Genomic DNA, 16,932 nt, shown 5'->3' with positions numbered 1-16,932 from the left:
TATCGCCCTCCACATACCACTGAGCAACACCGCCACGCAGAAAGCAAGTTGTGAAGTGCACGCCTGTCTGCAATAGGAAGTCTATACCATACTTACCTGTCTATTTCTGGTTTCTGGGCACAGGCGTGCTGTGAATACCGACAGCCTACAAAGTGCTGGTAATCTGCGTTCGCACCAATATACCCAGCCAAGCTTAGTTTTACATCTATTTTCACTGCTAATTTCTCCAAAAAAAAAGTCATTTCTCACATGTGAGGTTTAGATGATAGCCATCTCAAGGGCAATGCCGTGTTTCTGTTCTCAGAATCTGAAACGAGTGATCATGTCTTGTTTGATTACGGAAGCCTCAAGAGAACTTTCAAAGAAAGGAGGCGCATATTCAGAATCAATAACTTTATCTCTTTATATCATGTATCCCTTTGTCCCACTTGTTCCTAGAAACGCCAGTGTTGCAATTGCTGATGTCGAGTAATGGTTTAGTGTTTTGTACATAGACTGTTACTAGATCTTCCCTGACTGAACATTACGTGTTACATTGGTCAGTCCGTCCTCTGCCAAAATACCTTTCACCTACCGATAATGGCTGGCAATAAGTAAAGAGACTTCTGGGAACTGAACTGCATTTCCTTTGTTTGTCAAAGCCCTCGCTGGGCTTTGGTGTGGGGCACTCAGTCCTCTGTTAGGGTCCCTGAAGAACTCGTCACGTGTTTGACATCTCCAGGAATCAAACAGATGTGCCTTCTCAGTCGCTGTTGTTGCTTTCTTAGGCTACGGTGTTACTGTTCTGATATCGTAAAACCACTCCTATTTCTAACACCTATAATCATTTAAAGGATATTGGAGTTATCAGCTTCCATGAGTTAGGGATTCAGCACTAAATTCATCCGACTTCAGGCTTTTCCTTCAGCAGAGGATCAGCCACCTCTCCAATCTCTTCTATAATAATTGATCTAATTTGGCTTTTTACTTCTTTTTTACTTTCTGATAGTGCAGAGAACATTTTTCTTATGAAAATCTTATAATACCACAACAGACATATATGATTTTTGTTACACTCCATTGTTTTAAAAGTATTCAATTTTGCCGGGCGGTGGTGGCACACGCCTTTAATCCCAGCACTAGGGAGGCAGAGGCAGGCAGATCTTTGTGAGTTCGAGGCCAGCCTGGTCTACAAGAGCTAGTTCCAGGACAGGCTCCAAAGCTACAGAGAAACCCTGTCTCAAAAATAAAAGTATTCAATTTCCTAACATCTCAAGATTACTGTGTCTTTTTAAATTTTCTTCTTTTACTTTGAGTGTTTCTTAACTTTCAGTTGGAGTAGGATGAGACTGTAACTTTGCAAACACGGCAGTTTGTTAAGGGTTTCTTTTTGATAGGGTGTATAACTTTTATAAATACTTTATTGAGATATGAAATGTACTTATTCGTATATTTACATGCCCTATTGAAGAAATAAAATGTTCTCTAAGAAACTGTTTCACGACACAAATGCTTATATCTCTCCCTAAATTCATATGTCAGACTCTAATTGCCGGTGTTCTGGTGCTATGGTGTTGAAAGCGAAGCTGGTAATCATGAGGGTCTTCCATTAACAGGAAGAGTGCCCCAAACAGAGGAGGGTCTTCCATTAACAGGAAGAGTGCCCCAAACAGAGGAGGGTCTTCCATTAACAGGAAGAGTGCCCCAAACAGAGGAGGGTCTTCCATTAACAGGAAGAGTGCCCCAAACAGAGGAGGGTCTTCCATTAACAGGAAGAGTGCCCCAAACAGAGGAGGGTCTTCCATTAACAGGAAGAGTGCCCCAAACAGGGTCCCCCAAGAGCTGCCTGCTCTATGTAGGGAGTTCCAGACCAGACAGAAGACTTCTGTCTTCTTAGCTGGCTGCTTTGCCTTATGCTTTGACATGTTTATTAGACATGTATCTTGGAACACATGTCCACATTTCAGTGTTGACTTTCTTCCTTAGTTATTTTCCAGAAAGACACATTGATGCTGTTCTTAATTATTTCTGTTCTCTGTCTTCCTCAGCAGCACAATAGTGGTGCTATCGGTTGGTTCTAACGTCTTTCTCTGAGCTGGTAGGTGGGTCATATCCCTAAATCAGCTCACTGGGTGACTAAGGGTTTCTGTCACTGGGATAAAACATGATGACCAAAAGCAGCTTGAGGAGAAAAAGGCTTGTTTCAATTACTCTCAGGTCAGAAGTGTCATCTGCAGAAGCCAAGGCAGGAACTCAAGGCAGAAACCTGGGGGCAGGAACTGAAACAAAGACCCCGGAGGAGCTCTAATTACTGGCTTGCTCCTCCTCTTGGTTTACTCAATCTGCTTTGTTACACAATCTAGGATATCTGCCTAGGAATGCTAGATCTTACGGAAGCATTTTCTCAGTTAATCAGTTGGTGTTTTGTCTTTTCAGATGACTCTAGTTTTTATCAAACTGACAAAAAATAAATAAAAACAAAAACAAGCAAACGCCTACCCAGCGCACTGGTCTTTAACCAGCATTATGAGAGCCCCGCAGACAGTAAAGGACGAAAGACGCAGCTTTCTCTAAGAACAGAGGCCTCTGGTTCACGCAGTGGCCTCCAGATTCCATCATGGGTACTGGAGGAAACTCCCCGGCTCCCATCATAGGAACTGGAGGAAACTCCCCTGCTCACAGATCTCCGTGTACTCTCACATCCTTGGAAACAGGAAGATTAGCTTCCTGCTCAGCTCTGTCTTGGCCTTGTGAGGTCAACACGATCAGAGCCAACATTGTTGTCTTCTGTCCACAACCCTGAGATCTCCAACCACCCAAGAGTCCCAGTGTCTGCTGCTTTCAGTTCTAGCTAATTCTTGAATGATGTTCTTCGCCTGAGTCTTGGGAGTGAAAGAGTTGGGCTGGTTTCCCTCTTCTTCTATCCCAACAGAGCTCATGTCCACCTAACAGTCCATAAAGGCCCACAGTCACAAGATTCTTACAAGGTAAATACAGATAGCCAGGGATGTTGGGAACAGGGGATGTGTTTGTATCAACATATATATTTAGTCTCCCTTAGGTAGAATGGTTTTCTGAAGTTCAAATTAACTTGTATTTGAATCTTTCCCTCTGTCAGACAATGGTTTAATCTCAATCAATTAACATCTTCCCATATCTTCCTGGGATCTGGGTTATGGTTCTAGAGTTTTTAGCAGATGCCTAAAAATGTTGGTGTTGGGAAAGAAGACATCAGATCTGAGTCATCTATCCATTTTGATGACCTGCATAGAGCCAGGCTGTCTGTGGTAACTGTCATTGCATGTTCCAACACATAGTTTCATGTTACGAAAAGGTCTGTAATGGACAACTACTCCAGGGCGCCTGGCTCAGTGCAGGCTGTTTAGGCTCTGACAACTAGTTAGTTGGGACTTATCTAGAACACCAAGAACATATCTGAATGAGGGACTGAGGGGTCTTCTGATTAAAATAACCCACCATAAGGGTGAAAAAGTTGGGCACAGCTTGATTAAAAATATATGCCATTCCTCCAGAAGACAAGTTATTTGAGTATAGCATTATTTTATTTTTTTCTATGTTCTAAGGCTAAAGTTCAGGGCCTTGTAATCTGTTGTTGAAGCATACCCCAGACGTAGCCTAATATCTTCTGCCAACACTATCTACTGGCCCAAATTATGTGTTTGAATCTTAGGAAGGTGGGGGTCATGCAATTGCTAAGATGGATGTTATTCAGAAAACTGAATAAGTAACAAAATGGCAATATTTGGGACTTCCATGATAAAATGAGCAAGTAACGCTGTTTAACTTGGGAATTATCTCTGCTCATTTGTTTTTCTAGGTTCAACCAGACCTGTTCTAAGGTCAGGATTTTACCATCAACATCAGCAGTCCCGGCATCACCAAGAACTGGCTGGCAGGAGACTGTGCTTTCCTGGACTCTCAAGCAGAGAAAGATGCAATGTGCTTCCCAAGCATCTGAAATAAGCAAGCCTTCCCTAGCCCCAACCCCTCCCTGAAACAAATCAAGCACAGGCTGAGTGGAACTCAAAGAGCCTCAAAAGCAAATATGACCACTTGCTGTCTCTGTGTCTCCGTATTTAATAGCCTAGCCTTTAAAGTGTGAGGAAACACTTTTAACTGCAGCCATGGCCTTTCTCCATAACTCCATAAGGAATGGAATGACTGGTTGGTCCAAGGATTAACTGGTTTATCTAGCTCAGGATCCACAAAGTCAACTCTTTTCCCCAAGCCACAGCAAAGCAAACTGAACAATAAAACTGAAACCGAGAGATGGTTCGGTTGCTAACATGCTTGCCTTACAAACATGATTACTTAGCTTCATCTCGAGAGTCCGTAGTAAAAAGCCAGGCACAGTGAAGTGCGCTCAAAAGCCCAGAGCTGTGGAGGTAGAAAAAGGTGAATATTTGAAACTTGCTTGCTGGAGAGCTCACCAATTTGACAGGTTCCTAGTCAGTGAAAGACCCAGTTGTGAAGGCCAAGGTAGATAACACCTGAAGAACAGCACCAGAAGATGAACCCTGACTGCCTCACATGTGAATACACACACCTTTGAACACATGTGCACGCGCACACACACACACAGAGAGAGGGGGGGGGAGAGGGGGATGAAGGAGAGGGAGGGAGAGAGAGAGATGTTCAAATATTGGTTCTACTGATTTGGGCTCTACACTTTTATGATGGAGTTTGCAGGCTACAAATGTGTCAGCTTCCTGTGCAAAACGTAATGTTTGGAATGGCCTGCAAACAAGGGAGATATGATTTAAGAGGGAACAGGGCCATTGTTTTTCAATAAGACTCTCATTCTCCACACTGTGAGGAACACAGCTTAAGGCTTTCTGCTTGTCATTCCTGGTTCCTGGTGACTGGCACCTTCCTCTTCTGATTGCAATTTGCAAGTCTAATTAGGAATAAGACCAAAATATCCAGCTGATAATTACAGTGAGGCAATATGTTAATGACAACAGTTCAGTGTATCAAATTCACCTCTATTTTTTTTATTAAAGTAATTCAACCACAGTCCCTTAAAGAGGCTGCAAGCCTGATGGGTTTTTGTACCTTTTTCGCAAGCTAATAATAACTTTTATAGAATTGAATGCTGAATGCTCAGCAAGGATATTACATAAATATAGTATTTTCATGTGTAGTCGTCTAATATGTGGGGAAACTGATGATTAAAATAAGTATTTGGCCATTTCATATGTGTCTATAATGAATTTTGGTCATTTTTTGTTTTATTGCCCTAACACAACCCTCTCCTCCTGCTGCTGAATCTTTTCTTCTTTCAAACAAAGTTCCTTTCTGTTTTCATGTCTTTTTAACTGTGTTCTACTGAGAACAATTATGGTTGCTTGCATAAACATGTGGAAGAAGTTATTTACCAGGGCTTGTGTGACTTATCAATGTCTAGACCACTGAAGAAAATGACGACTCTCTCCATATCCGTTAACTGCCAATAGTTCCTCAGGGGAGAGTGGACCCCATGAGCTCCTGCTCTGTTCATGGTGGAAAGCTAAAGGAACCCGTATGCAGGTCTTCTGCAGGAAACATCCGCTGCTGTGAACGCATGCGTGCAATGGCCATGACATGCCAAGCAAAGAGCTTTGCAGCACTCTTCTCCAGCTTTCCATGCTTATGTTCCTTCCAGCCCCTCTTCCATGATGCTCGATGAGCCTCAGAGATAATGGTACCAATGTCCCTGTGTAGGGCTGAACACTCAACAGTCATTTAGTCTCAATACTTTGGTCGGTTTTGGGTCTCAGTAATAACTACCACCGATGGTAAAAAGAAGCTTCTTAGACCAGGGCTAAGGGTAGCTTTAGTCCATGGGTGTAAACAAAAGTAGGGAAACTAATAATTTCAAAATATTAAATACCTTCCCCAGGATACAAAGCTAGAACTGTATTTTTCCAAGTTTTTCTGTGGTCAATTCTTTCTTGTTTCTAAACATCTCTTCCCTGTGGGTGAATATTATTTTAAGGTGTGTGACTTTTGTTTACGCTGCATTTGTTTAACTCTGTGAAGCTGTGATTCTTTGCCTGTTTAAAACACCTGATGATCCTAATAAAGAGTTAGATGGGGGCAGGAGAGATGGCTCAGAGGTTAAAAGCATTGCCTGCTCTTCCAAAGGTCCTGAGTTCAATTCCCAGCAACCACATGGTGGCTCACAACCATCTGTAATAGGGTCGGTGCCCTCTTCTGGCCTGCAGGCATACACATAAACAGAATATTGTATACATAATAAATAAATATTCAAAAAAATAAAGAGTTAGATGGCAATAGTGAGTCAGGAGCAAGGATAGGTAGGGCTGGCAGGCAGAGAGTATGAGTAAGAGAAATAAAGGAGAAACAGCTAGAGAACAAGGAGAGGAGGATGCCATGGTCCAGCTACCCAGCCAGCCATGGAGTAAGAAGGAAAGTAAGATACACAGAATAAAAGGAAAAGAACCCAGAGGCAAAGGATAGATGGGATAATTTAAGATAAGAAAAGTTGGCTAGCAACAGGCCAATGTAAGGCCTGGAGTTTATAACTAAGACTAAGCCTCTGTGCGTGATTTATGATTTATTGAGGAGCTGGGTGGTGGGCCCCTCAAGGAGCAAAAGAGGAAAAGTGTCATGCAACACTCCCCCTACTCCTTGAGTCTGTTGCCTTGTGGCCTGTGTGGTTCATCATATTCCAGGACTCAAGTATCTCAGACAAAAAGCATTTTACTAAAAGGCAAGTTTCTTAAGAAAACCTTCCCATCACCAAGTAAACAGCACACTAAACTTGCTAACCTTTGGGGTCATTCTCACAATCCAAAAATAGTAGTTTTCTTAGAAGCACAAGGAATGACAAACTGACTCACAATAAGTAATCCTAGGAGATGGGATTCTCCACAGTCTTTGACCTTACATCACTGCCAAGACTAAAGATGCCACAATATTCTCAGAACCCAAGCAGCGATCACTGGAACTCATCTATTTATAGCACAAGGGGAAACTGTTGTATGATCTACAAAGTCATTCCCAAAAAGCCAAAGAATCCTGTTTTCTCAAAGTATCATTTAGCAATGCTCATGACAAGTTGGCAATTTTGGTTAGTCCAACATGGTTCCCTAGTGATACTATACTTTTCTCACCATTCACTGCCAAACCCAATTAGATTAGCATTCTATATATGACCAGATATCCCAGAATAAAACTGAGAGATGAAAATAAAACAGCTTATAAGCAGTCTTTATATGGTATCTCTTCGCCTATCGTTCTCTGAATAGTGAGCTTCTCATAGAACAAGCACCAAACATTTCTGAGTGAAAAAAGGATGAAATTGGAGTAGACTGGAACCAGTGTCAGTCACGTCTTAGACAACATGGTGGACTCTTTTCTGATGACCTACCCCACACCCGCCAGCCCACACTTCACGGATGCAACACCGTGTGTTAAATCTGCTTTGCTGTGTCTACCAATGTGTCCTTCTAAAATATAGTAAGAACCCATCTCAAAAAGCCAAAGGCCAAAACAAGCAAAAAAGTCAACAAAGTAGCCAAAGTTTTAAAAAGATTCCATATACCTACTTCTGCTCCTGATGAAGACACTAATGTATAGAAATTACCATGACTATCACTGGCTTCTAATCATTTTAGATCCTGGAGTTGGCACTGTGGTAGTCTCAACTACTTTGTCATGCCAGACAGGATATTATAACACTAATCACGGAGTAGATCAACTCTTTCCCACCCTTGTTCATATCGTGCTGTGTAAGTGTCGTGTGTGGTATCATGTATTTTGATATGTGACACGTTTAACAATGTATTTTAGGTCCCTGAGGCTGTGAAAGGCAAGAAAGAGTAAGCTGTCAAGGAAAGAATCCCATCATAAAGAAAGCAGGGAGAATGACCTCATAGCCTTATAGGCTGGAATGCACCTGCCTACAGGGGCATAGATGCCGCTAGGGGACTAAGATGAGCTGTTGACAGGGAAGGACTTGAAATTATCCCCTTAGGGCTCAAATAATGGAATTATGGTCCTTAGTGTGGCAGTGATGGGAGGTGGTGGTACATCTTCTAACTGATTAGGGTACAGTTGAAATCCTAATGGAAATTAGGAGGTTCAGTGATCAGAAAGGATTAATTCCTATGAGATCCTAACTTCTTCTCATAAAATGAAGTTATTAAAAGAATCATCTTGACCTATGAGTCATTCTCTGGTTTCCTGTCTGGCCATTGGGTTGTTCTGCCCCACACATCTTCCTGCTACTGTGGTCTATCTATGTTTTCAGCACCATGCCCTGGGTGTCGAGAAGTGTGAGCAAAACAACAATCAAATCAAACTTACTGCTCTTCTCATCTTTGAAAACAATCTGGCACAAGTATTTTGGCATACTAAATAAAACCAACAACCCCCACCTTTTTGCATCTAGTTGTAGCTTGGCTAAAGAAGCTTCACCCTGTCCTTCATTGCGGTGTGTGCATGAGGGCATGCATGTGTGCATGTGTGTGGTATGTGGGGGGATGCATGTGGAGGTCAAAGGACAACCTTGACTAACGGTCCTTAAGATGCCATCTACCCTTTCTTTGAGACAAGGTTTCTCAATGGTCTGGTACTCACCAAGTAGATCAGGCTGGCTATCTAGCAAGCCCCAGGGGCATGCCTGCCTCTGTTTTTCTGTAACTGAACCAAAAATGCCCAGCTTTCTTAGTTTTTAATGTGAGCTCTAAGGAATGAACTCAAGTTCTGTGCTTTCGCAGAGGCGCTTTTCTGACTGAGCTATCTCCCCAGCCCCTGCACTGATGTCTATTCATTGTTTTAACTTTTGCCAGACTAACAAGCTATTATTTCTATCACTGTCTGTAATTAGACATTGGGGTTTATGATAAGCTTATGTATGTGCAGTCTGTCACTCAAGTTCAAAAGCTGCAGGATGGGCACCTGGGTGACCACAGACTTAACTTTACAACACTGAGATCTGGGACACAAGAGGAATTTCTGTAAGCATGCGCACTTTTCCTGGCCTTCCTTGTTCATTTCTTATTTCTGCTTTATGCTTCCATTCTGGTGAGCAGGTAAGTGGTTATGTAACAAAAGAACAGGAGCCTAGGAACATTTAGTGAAGACTTTGAATAATTTACAAATTGCTTTAATTTGCAAATTTCCTGCTGCAAATCAGGGCTGCATTATCAGTTGCAGCTGGGAAACTGATGTCAATCAATACTAAACTAGATCCAGAGATGCACAGCACCATCCTCTGTCATAACGCTAGTGCGGCTAATACCGTTCACGTGCCATGCATTCCTCCTGCAACCGGATGAGCTGTGCGCTGCTGGCATCCCACACTTCCCAGATGAGGACGAGGATGGAGAGGGGATTCAAATGTAGGTTTACTGGGCATTAAAAGAGCACAGAAAGCACTAGACATGTGGTCAGGGTGTTCATAGCAAGTCATCCAAACGAAACACAGAAATTTTCTTTTTCTCTGTGTCTTGCATTGACCTGCTTCTTTTGCATTGTGATATCATTGAACTATACCATATAGGAAGGATGATTTCCCACATATCCAGGATGTGTGATGTGCAAGCCAACTCCCTAGATTTCCAGACTGGCAACAAGAGTCTCACCAGAGCTCATACCAGGACAAAAACTTTGTTGTCTGGGTCCCAAAAAGAGAAGAAACAAAATGTTCATCTGAAATGTGTGTCTTTGAACACTCTGGATAACCCTCTACTCTCATGTAGAAACATATTCTCCAAATGGTGAAATGACCTGGATTTATGAATTACATGCAGGGTGTACTAGGGTGATGGTCTGTGTGTGATGGTTTCTTTGACCAGATTATTTAGACAATTATAACTACATTTTAAATGCCAGCTTTCATAACAAATGACTTTGTCTTTTTAATTTTTTTTCCAGTTGACTGGCATTGTGTGAGGCATCTTATTTTCTGTAACTGTCAAGAAACACCATGAAATAGAGGCATGAATAACGAAAACGCAGTATACACAATGGAACTTTATTCAACTATAAAAAGGATAAAAATTATGATGTTTTCAGAAAGAAAATGGATGGAACTGGGGTTTATAATGTTAGGCAAAAGAAGCCGGACCCAGGAAGACAGACGGCACCTGTGTGGGATCTAGACTTATCTGTATTTGTATGTAGCAGTGCTGGGTGTAAAGTACAAGGAAACCCCAGAGAAGAGAGGGAAATTCTTGCTGAAGGGAGAGAAGAGGGAAAGAGAACATGATGGGATGTTTGTGATAGGAAAACAGAAGGAGTATTGTCTGTGGGGACCAGGGTGAGGAAGTAGAGACAGGGGGGCAGTGAGGAAGGAAAGGATAAAGTCAAACATGTGTGATGGCATGTGTGTGTGTGAACGACATAACACAACTCATGATGTATTGAAATTTAGGAAATTACTTCTAAAATTTAAAAAATGCACATTGATGATTTCTAGAGAAATACTGTGTTTATGTGGCTGCATGAAGAATTTTAAAGTCTACTATCAAAAATTCAAAATCAAAACCTTTGTGCTGCAGAGATGACTCAGAGTTCTGTGGGACAATGGTCTGTACCCTGTCACTTATATTTTAAATAAATGCTGATTGGTCAGTAGCCAGGCAGGAAGTAGAGGCAGGGCAACGAGAATTCTGGGAAGATGGAAGCACAATCCACAGTCATGACCCAGCCACAGAAGAAGCAAGATGTGAATGCCTTACCCAATAAGGTACTGAGCCACATGGCTAACATAGACAAGAATAATAGGCTAATAAAAGTTATAAAAGTTAATAAGAAGTCTGAGCTAGTAGGCCAATCAGTTTATAACTAATGTAGACCTCTGTGTGATTTCTTGGGACTAAATGGCTGGGGGACCTGATAGGACAGAGCCTCAGACAACATCAGAGGACAAAACTTGCCTTGTTGTGCAAACTTGATGACCCATATAAAAGTCTGTAAGGCACCTGTAACCCCAGGAGCCACGGAGAAAGACAAGGGATCCAGCCCTAGACTGGCTGGAATTGTTGAGCTCCGAAAAAAAATGAAAAAGGTTAATGCCAGTAGCAAGAACTTAAAGGATGCAGGGGAGAGCAACCACACCTGCCACTCCACCATCTACTGGATGCTGCAGAAGATTCATTGAATTTGGAGAACGGAGGTGTCGCCACAAGCTAAACTATAAGCCGATTCATCACTATCAGAAGTAGCTGCATAGCTTGATCAAATTAGCACATCTTCATGATTCCTGATAAGCAGCTATTGATCTAGAAAATTCCTTTTTCTCCATCCCTGTTAATAATATTCCCTACAAGTACTTTGCTTTCAGACGGCAAGACCAAAAATCACCTTCATTGAATGACCTTCGGAGACAGTAACTCTCTAGACCTGTGGATAACACATTTTTCAGGAATCCTGGCAGCTTTCCATTTCCACAAGAGTCTGCGTTATCCTATGGACAGAATTATGCTGATTACACTTTGTGAGCAAGGAGAAGCAACAGCCCTGTCCTTATCAGCAACACACTGCCGTGCCAGAGCATGGAAAATGTCAACAAATTTTCCCTTTTCAATTGCTTTCTTAGTAGCTCTTTCTGCAGTTTTCCTGTTTCCTCTTTCAGGAACTTTTTATATATAGACATTGACTTTTTAATTATTAAATTCTTTATGTGCTTCTTCTGAGGTACTAACATCACAGCCTATATTCTGCACTGCTTACCATTTGTCTGTTATAGTGCCTATGTCCCGGATTTCCCAGGTCATTTTGATGATGGGGCACATCACTGGGACCACACCTTTTCGAGCTCATTCAGGTCACTTCTTAGTGTCCTGGGCCAGGTGTGTGTGAAGCTGATGGCAAGGACGCCATCTTCTTCAGCAGAAGATTCTAATTGTCCTCATAGGTTCCAATTCATCACAGAAGCCCATATTCCCCCCCCCCCCCGCCCCGTTACCAACCTGCACTCCACAGCTGACAAGTGCAAGGCTATTCAGTTTGAAATAAAATTCTAGGCCAGCTTCCAGTTAGGGGAGGTATAATCCTTGTATTAAAGTCCTCACTTTATATAGCTCAGTAATTCTTATCTTTTAATTGAACCCTGCTTGAAAGGAAGCCGTAGGAACTGTGCTGGCAATGTTACTTTGCAGCATATGCAACGCTTGGAACTTTGCACGATCGATACCATTTTATCTTTGCAGTGATTCCAGAAAGTATATACTAATTATGTTAGTTAATGTTATCAAATTGGCAGGATCTAGAATCACTTGGAAGATAGGGCTCAGGTCATTCCTGTGAGGGAGATTACGTAAGTAAGGTTAACTGAGTAGAGAAGGCCAAAGTTATCTGTGGGCAGCCTTAGATACTGTTCCATGACTAAGGTAACTCATAAAAGAAAACATTTAATTTGGGGGCTTGCTTACAGTTTCAGCCCATGATGGCAGGGAATAGGGCAGCAGACAGGTAGGCATGGTGCCGGAGCAGTAGCTAAAGCTTGTACCCTGATCCGTAAGAGAGAAACTGGACCCGGCGTGGACTTTCCAAACCTGGAAGCCCACCCCGCTCAGTGACACACCTCTTCGAACAAGGACACACCGCTACTCTTTCCCAAAACCTTTCACCCATTCATGACTAAAGATTCAGAAATAAGAGCCTGTGATGGCCATTCTCATTCAAACCACCACACAGCCCCTTTCTACAGACTGGAATCCTGTGTCAAATAAAAAGAAAAAAGTATGCTGAGGGTTCCTCACTCTCTGCCTCCTGCCTGTGGATGCAAACTGATCAGTTACCCCAGGCTCCCAGCACCGTGACTTTGCTGCCGTGATGGATGGGGCCTTTAAACTGTGAGCCAGAACAAGCCCTCCCTTTCCTCCTCGCTTAGCTTGCTTTGTCAAGCATTTTGTTGTAGTAACAAGAGAAGTAGCTAACACACTAATTTACTATTCTAGGAATTCTGGATAGGAGCGTCAGAGAGTTGATGGACTAGAAGTATAAAGCACGTGTCGCAGCAACAGGACAGAGCCTGAGCGCAGCCCGTCGCCGTCTGCAGCACGTCAGTTGGATCTGTCTTATTCATCCACACGTTTCTCCCCGCTTTCTGATTGTCATTTTCTATTGCTTCTGGGAGCTATAGAGCTGGATACGACTCTTGGATCTGTGCTTTATTTCAATATTCATTTTGGTTTTATTTTTATGTGTTTGAGTGTTTTGGCTGCATTCGTGCATTTTTGCCATGTACCTCCTCCAGATGCCAGAAGAGGGCAGCAGATTCTGAGGACCGGAGTTCCAGAGAGTTATGAGCTAGCATACGAGTAATGGGAACCGAGGTCCTCTGCAAGAGCAGTAAGTGTTCCTATCCGCTGAGCCTTCCTTTTAGCTTCAAATTTGTACTTTGAATAGTTTACTTGATAACATACTTAGTATTCTAGGTGTTATTAAGTATTTTTTATTCCTTTTTAAAATGTGGTTATGGCTTCCTATTGAGTCACATAACTGAATGGAGCTGGGGGTGAAAAAATTGGCAACAGTAAAGCCAGGCAGTGGTGGTACACGACCTTAATCCCAGCACTTGGGAGGCAGAGGCAGGCGGATCTCTATGAGTTCGAGGTCAGCCTGATCTACAAGTGCTAGTTCCAGGACAGGCTCCTAAGCTACAGATAAACTCTGTCTTGAAAAAACTAAAAATAAATAAATAAATTGGCAAAAGTAAAAAGTTTATGAAATTACAACAAAAATTAATTCAAATTCAAAATTAAAAACATTATAAATCTGAGTGAAAGAAACACAATTTGGTCCTGAAACCACAGCCAACTCTACCCTAGACCATCCAAACAAACCAGTCACTGAATTGGAAAAATAACCAATCCTGAGCAGAAAACCTTTTCCCTGGAAAAGCTGGGCCCCTAAGAAGTCCTATGTAAGCCCCTCTGCCTCTTCAGTTGTGGGTTGTCCTTCAACACCCTGACAGAGGCAGACACTCTCCTGGACTCCTCCTTCCCCAAATAAATCTCTTTCTCAAAAGAGTCTTGGGTGAAGATCTTCATTAGCTGATACAGAATGGAAGAACCTTGCTGAGATGTCCCTTGGGACTGAGCAGAAAAAGCCTGGCTGAGACATTCTTTTAGTGGGGACTGAGCAAGGCTGAGCAGAAAAAGTAACAACTTTTCCCAGGAGCAGGAGATAGCTACATTTCTAGTAGCTATCTCCTACTAGTAGAGTGTAACAGAAGTAACCTCTTGAGTCAGAGAAGAAGCAGATAGCTCTGTTAAGACGTTCCCTTAGGGGAACAGAGCAGAGCTCAGCTGTGACAGTTTTGTCTAGGAAAGGAGCAGGATTGCTATGTCCTGCAGGGAGACCATTCCCCACTGCATCACCAGCTTCAGGTAGCCTGGCTTTCTGACAAGCCAGGACACCTTTCCCTCCAGGGCTGAGCTGTTCTAAAGTGACTCCAGCCTCCAGAGCTGTTCTATTGCGGCTCTAGGTGTAGCCTGGCTTCCTGATACGTCAAGATATCTTTGCTCCAGAGCTGTAACACTCACAGTCGCTTACAGGTAGGAACTCCTCCTCTGGCCTCCTAACAATAAGTGCACACATACATACATGTGTGCATAACACACAGAGACGAATCATATAATTCTTATTTTTTTTTTTTTTTATTTTTCGAGACAGGGTTTCTCTGTAGCTTTGGAACCTGTCCTGAAACTAGCTCTTCTAGACCAGGCTGGCCTCCACATAATTATTTTTAAAGGAAAGAAATTAGAAGGAAGAGAATAGTTTTACAGTTCAGATTCAAGGTACCTCTCCTAGATAGAGTTCCTATCGCTATGATGAAAGACCATGACCAAAAGCAAGTTGGGAAAGAGAGGCTTATCTTTCAGCTTTCCACATTGTAGTCCATCATAGAATGAAGTCAGGACAGACACTCACCAGGGCAGGAACCTGAGGCGGGAGCTGATGTGGAGCCCTGGAAGGAAGCTGCTGACTGGCTTGCTAAATGTGGCTTGCTCAGCCTGCTTTCTTTTTTTATTGAGCTTTACATTTTTCTTTGCTCCCCTCCCCGACTCTTCCCTCCCCTACAACCCTCTCCCAAGGTTCCCATACTCCCAATTTACTCAGGAAATCTTATCTTTTTCTACTACCCATGTAAATTAGACATGTGCTCAGCTATGTTCATAGCAGCATTGTTTGTCATAGCCAGAACCTGGAAACAACCTAAATGCCCTTCCACCGAAGAATGGATAAGGAAAATGTGGTACATTTACACAATGGAGTACTACACAGCAGAAAAAAGTGATGTCATCTTGAAATTTGCAGCCAAACGGATGAAGCTAGAAAACATCATTTTGAGTGAGATAACCCAGATACAGAAAGACAATCATCACATGTACATACTCATAAGTGGTTTTTAAACATAAAGCAAAGAAAACCAGCTCACAAATCACAATCTCGGAGAACCTAGACAATAATGAGGACCCTAAGAGAGACAGACATACAGCCATACAGACTTACAGAACCCAGGGATGGTACCTCCCACATCAATCACTAATTAAGAAAATACTCCGCAGACTTGTCTACAGCTTAAGACACAGCTTATAGAGACATTTCCTCAATTGGGGTCCACCCCCATGACTCGTTGACACAAAATTTGCCAGCACAATTGACCCCTTGTCAACTTGACACACAAAAGTTTTTAAGACATAACATTTCCTTTTTGTGTTATTCCCTGGGGGCAGAAGGTGGTGCTTTGTTTTGGTAGGTTTTGCTGTGATGATCAAATAAATATGACAAAAGTGGTTTTACAAATAATTTAAGTAACAAGGAAAAGAATTTCCAAAACAGTTTCCTCTGGTTTCTCCTACTAGAGAACCCTGCATGCTCACAGGTTAGTAAAAACTATGACACAGAAGGAAACAGTCTTTGTGCAACCCATTTGCTGCTGTGACAGCCCATAGAGAAGCAAAATACAGGCTTATCCCATAAGGGATTGCTGGCCAAAGACAGAAAGTACTGTATTCTTTGATCATTCAAAAGTGGTTAAACAGTTAAAGATTTTTGCCATTTGAAGAATTCATAAAAATATGATTATGACATAGTCTTTTAAAGAGTGCCTGCCATGAACAATGGATTGATTCCAATAGAGAATGCTTTGCTAATAATCAAAAGCAATATGTATGCAATTATATGGGATCATTAATATTAACTAACAAGCAATCAAATGTCCTTATAAAACATAATTACACAGAACACTTCAACTGTCCTCCAAAAATATGTAATATGTTCAATGGCTAGCTGGAATGACGGAAGTAACTGTGTATAATTTGACAGTTCCTTTCCCATTATTTTCAGTCATGGGTCTCTAATAACAGGGCAGTCGTCTATTTAGTAAAACATAATTCCTAATGAGCAGTGTAAACAAACCATAATGACAGCGCTAAGAAAAATGACAAAAAGTTCAAAATTGATCATCATATGTTTTGCAATTATGAACAAATAATATACTGTCCTATCCAGGCAGAGTGAAGGGAGATGGCTTTTTTTGCAAAGTTCATTTTTTTGATCTACTTATTGTCAGTTAGGGTATACATAACTTCCTTTTATGCATATGGGACACACATGTATGGAGACACACTTATGTGTGGAGGTGTGTGTACACATGTATGCATGTGAAGGCTCAAGATTGATGTCATATGTCTTCCTTCATCGTTTCCATCTCATGTAATGAGGTAGGGTGTCTTACTGAACCTGGAATTCATAGTTTCTACCCTCTGGCTACTCTACTCTGGCTGTGAGCTTGCTCTAAAGATTCTATCTCTATCTCCAGTACTGGTAGCTAGCATCTTCACCCGACTTTATTTTTTAAGAAGACATTTTTTAATTATTTATATTTCATGTACACTAATGTTTTGCCTCCTGTCTGATGTGGGATTCCTCTTTGTATGCTGTGAATATGTTTTATTACCATTGGTT

This window comes from Chionomys nivalis, chromosome 18 (assembly GCF_950005125.1).
Source record: "Chionomys nivalis chromosome 18, mChiNiv1.1, whole genome shotgun sequence".
NCBI lineage: Eukaryota > Metazoa > Chordata > Mammalia > Rodentia > Cricetidae > Chionomys > Chionomys nivalis.
Note: the sequence above shows the minus strand (reverse complement) of the source record.